Below are 5,151 nucleotides of genomic sequence, written 5' to 3' on the forward strand. Positions count from 1 at the left end.
GTTGACATTTATATTCTGGGGACAGAAAATTCACCAATATATGCTGAAAAACATTCTGATTGAGCCCACTTTATTGGACATGTGATTCAAAAATGACTTTTTAATGGTTTGTATGCATGTACGTGGGTCTCTGGAGTTCCAACCTAACCATGACATCACCAAGGTTTTCCTGAATTCAAAGATTAGCATGAATTAACAGTGTTAGCGTTTGATAAGTGGCAAATACTCGATTGCTCTTTGGAGCTGCTGCACCAAATTTGTAACAGTGGCGATCGGGGCTTCAAAATGTGACACCACCGCCTCACCAGTGAGGAGTCGAGTTCATTAACCTTTAGGTTAAAGGCCCGGGCAGCCAGACTTTCTTGGGTTAGGACACAAAAGTGGATTGCTGACGTGTTTGGTTGAGTTGCGGAGAGCTACAACAAAATTACATGGAGTCTTATTTTGAGTTTTCTGCTGAAGCACAGAGGCATACTCCGACATAGAATGTATTAGATCAGCGACAGGAAGGGAAGCTGCCTTGTGCCACAATGATTATGCCATAAACAAATAGTGGCGCAGCTCAACCTCTGACGAGCAGAAGTCATGGCGAGCGTTATCCTTTCGGCAGTACCTCAAACTCATTTGAAACAGTTTCTCTCTCTCTCTCTCGCTCTCGCTCTCCTCTTTTTTAATCTTCCCAAGATCTCTTCTCTAGTCTGAGTTGTTGGTTTTTTTTGGGGGGGGGGTCTTGTTTAGGTTTTTTTTTTTTTTTTTGTCCTTGCTGTTATTTGGGTGAAATTCTTATAAACAGTTTGGTTTGTTGAGTTGCTTTTTTTTTTTTTTTTGATCTGGAAAATGTTATAAATTGTTATATTGTTGCCACTACATGTGGTCGATTCTTCTTGCCAGATCTACCTGTACCATGAGGAGGAAAAACAAATGGTGCCCTGCCCTCCGCTCGGTTCCATATATGAGTGTTTTTCAAACTTTTTTGAGCCAAGGCACACTTCTTTCATTGAAAAAAATCTCGCGGAACACCACTAGCTGAAAATGTGACCCCCCTCCCCCTCCCCCCGCTTATTTGAACAATTGACGTGTTATATTGTTCCTATAACCGTTTTTAACATTGAAGAATGATGTTATAACAGCTTGAATTGGAATCAAATGAACACAAAGAAAAGAGTATTTTATCATCTTTCATATTTATTATTTCACCGTCGTCCTGCATTCAGGCGTCACAAATTCGCTTGTCTCTCGTCGAAACACAAGGCAATTGGCTAGCTGTTGCTGTTCCCTAGTGGTATGGGAGGGTACTACATGATTACTTTCTGGGCGAAAGACTGCACAGGCATACAAATTGGATATTTTCCCGCGGCACACCTGACAATGTCTCGCGGCCCACTGGTGTGCCGCGGCACACGGGTTGAAAAACACTGCCATATATGACACTTTCTTTCTTTTTCTTCTATAAAAGCTGGTTGAGACTTTGCAAAAAAAGTCAAATTTAAGTCCCAAGGTGACAACAGTTAACCACTGGCTTCGACTTTTTGTAACATTTTTGTTTGGCGCTGTGCTGTGCGATTTCTATGTCTGTCTGTCCTTTTCCGAAAAATAACTTTTGAAACGTTTTCTTGTCAAGGTGGAATCGGCCAATCAGAAAATCCTGTAGATCGGAGGTTTTGTGTTTGAATCGAGGATCCCCTTTAGTTAAAATGCAGGGTGCGTGTCAGGTGCCTTCTCACTCTCCCACTAGTCCCCGTGTAACGACAGGCATTCCTCCAAGAAGGATGGGGAAAGGGCCGGCATTCACGACAGTGTGCATGCAGCTGTTGATGGTGCTGAATGTGTGTGGGGGCGGGTAGTTAGCTGCTCGCAGGAAGTGTAAAAGGAGTAACAGCTCAGAGGAAGCCCAAGGGGGAGGGAAACTGGAAGTGATTATTGTTTCAACGATGGAAAAAAAAATACACTGAAGCTTGCTGTTTCTCAGAACTCGACAGTCTTTCATCACACTGCTGTTTGCGATCAAGCAAGCCATAGTTTTCAGCTCGTAGTTTTAGTTTGACAGAAACTTTCCAAGTAGGCAAGGGTTTATCGTATTGTGTTTGTCATTATGTCATATATCTCATCTGAAGTGACCTAACAAAAACCTTATTTCATACCTTAAACCTGAATTCAAACAAAGGCATTCATGGTATTGATATGATCTTTGATCACAGACAAATAGCATTCCAAAGTGTCAGACATTTGTCTCGTGTGTCAATTCATGTGTAAACTTTCTTTGGACGTCATCCCATATCGTCTCACCAGATCCTACTGCTCTCTAGGTTGTAGGTGTAGTTTTTTTTGTTGTTGTTGTTTCTGAACCAAAACTGTACTATGGTGCATGAAAGCACTGAAGATTTGATGCCTTCTACTCAGATGGCATTCAAGCTTTTGAGTAAGATTAGTCAAACTTTGATTAATTCAGTGACTACGAATCTAATCATAATAGAACATATGGTGTCTATGTCAGCTAACAAGTGATGACTCCACTCCAAAATTTAGCACTGGGAAGACATTTTTACAAAGAAATATGAAATTTGGCAGACATGTCTAGCAGGAGTTCATTTACAAAAAAAAAAAAAAAAAGCCCGAGCTGGAACACAAGTCTGACATTTTGGTTTGAAATTACCATTTCCAGGGGCATTCCAAAGATATATATATTTTTTTAAATCAATCGCCACTCATTCAATTTCAATCATGAGTTGACCCACCAGAAAGTCTTAAACCATGATCAATTAATAAAGGAAGTCTGTTGTTCTGGTTTTAAGCAGATGTTTTGGAATTTTGGCTTTTTCCAGGTGTCTTTCAAGCTTGGTCTTTCAAGTTATGACTGAAACCATATGAGGAAGTCAAGAATAATGGTTTATTCAACTGTTGTTTAAATTACTGTAATGAGGGATTTGGCAACAAGAAAATGCCTCTCTTATTTACTACGTATGAGAATATGAATTTTGGTAGATTTTAGCAAGCATCATGTAAGTTAGTTAACATGCTTGATTTGATTTGACTTGATTTGACTTTTTATTAGTTTGATTTGGTTTTGCGGGCCACATAAAATGATGTGGATTTTGGGCCAGATTTGGCCCCTGGGCCTTGAGTTTGACACAGGTGCTCTAAATTGTCCAGTGTTATTTATTTTATTCGAATGATTGTCTCCGCGCTCTGTGATTGGCTGGAAACCACTTCAGGATGAGCTCCGCCTACTGCGACCCTCGTGAAGATAAGCGGCACAGATGGATGAATGGATGGATGGATGTGTGTGTGTGTGTGTGTGTGTGTGTGTGTGTGTGTGTGTCCGTCCAATAAAATATGATTCCATGTTTATCATGGTACATGGGTGCGATCCAATTTGATATACTATGGCTGGACTTCAAAAGATGTACCTCTCCAATAAGATAAATTGATACGCATTTCGAACGATCCAATTTGGTTCATTTAGATGGAAGGAAGCTCAACCCAGCCGCTGGGGGGCAGTGCCCTCCCCTGGGGGTGCACTGTTCCCCAGTGCCGGTCCCAAGCCCGGAGAAATGGGGAGGGTTGCGTCAGGAATGGTATCCGGCGTAAAACTTTTGCCAAGACGGCCATGCGAGTTGGTAGGACGGTTTACAGGGGCGGATGGAAATTACTGACTCGCTGTGGCGACCCCTGAATAGGGACGTGCCAAAAGGAGAAGAAGAAGATGGAAGGAAGCTCAGACTTCCCTCTCCCCAGCCACTTCATCCAACTCTTCCAGAGGGATCCCAAGGCGTTCCCAGGCCAGCCAGCGTGTCCTGGGTCGTCCCTGGGGCCTCGTGCCGGTGGGACGTGCCCGAAATACCTCACCAGGGGGCGTCCAGGAGGCATCCTAATCAGATGCCCATGCCACTTCATCTGGGTCCTCTCAATGTGGGGAGTAGTGACTCAACTCTGAGTCCCTCCCGGATGACCGAGCTTCTCACTTTATCTCTAAGGGAGAGCCCAGACACCTTGTGGAGGAAACCCATTCAGCCGCTTGTGTCCGGGATCTTGTTGTTTTGGTCACGACCCACCGCTTGTGATCATAGGTGAGAGTAGGAAAGTAGATCACCCATTAAATTAAGAGCTTCGCCTTTCGGCCCAGCTCGTTCACCCCGACAGAGCGATACAGAGTTTGCATCACCGCAGACACCGCAATGATCCGGCTGTCAATCTCACACTTCATCTTACCCTCACTCGTGAACAAGACTCCAAAAATGGGGCAAGATCTCATCCCCGACTTGGAGAGGGCACTCCATAATTCATGAAAGATGAACAGATGGATGGTGCCATTATGATTCCGGGGGTTTGGATGCTTCTACTGACACCACAGTCACAGAAACAAATATATTCAGCATGTACGTCTTTATTTAACAATTTTGCCGAGTGTGTCTGACTGCCTAATGCTTTATTCATCAAAATGGCTGCTGGGATAAGGAAACAATTCTTGAAAACAACAAAGCTGCAGCATTGGGGTTTTTTTCAGACCTCAACGTCAACTGACTACATATAATTTATTTTTAGTTGATACATTCAAAAAATAACTTTTTGCACAAACCGCAATTCATCATCCCAACACGTATGAGGTAGAAGTTATTGTTTAAAAAAACAAAAACAGCAAAGCTGATGCTTGCAAAACCTCTTGGCCAAATCCCTGACTTAAAACACTCTTCCAACACATTAGAGTTGAGTTACCTAATTTCATTTAATTGGTCTGAAGACTATTTATTTACAACAAATAGATAGTATCTCACAAAACAGAGTATGCTTTTGACACTTTAGACACGATTTGGACATTTTCATCGAGGCGTGTACTCAGTTGGTCGCCAGTGGTTTAGACATTAATGGCTGTGTGTAGTAACACTATGCAAGCTGTGCACTTCCTACTACAAAGTGGTATTTCTTCACTGTTCCAAAACATCAAAGATATCCTAAAATGTAAGGCCTAGACTCAATTTTGTGAGATATTTCCTTTCTATCTACGTATGCCAGTGACATATACTGTAGTGACAAACAGAAGAATTTAATACTCTTCCACTAGAGGGCAGAAGGTAGAATTAACCTGTGCATCCACCTGTTGTCCTTTATGTCAGGGGTCCCCAACCGCCGGTCCGCGGACCGGTACCGGTCCGC

Source organism: Hippocampus comes, unplaced genomic scaffold (assembly GCF_001891065.2).
Source record: "Hippocampus comes isolate QL1 unplaced genomic scaffold, H_comes_QL1_v1.1 scaffold17, whole genome shotgun sequence".
In the NCBI taxonomy this organism is placed as follows: Eukaryota; Metazoa; Chordata; class Actinopteri; order Syngnathiformes; family Syngnathidae; genus Hippocampus; species Hippocampus comes.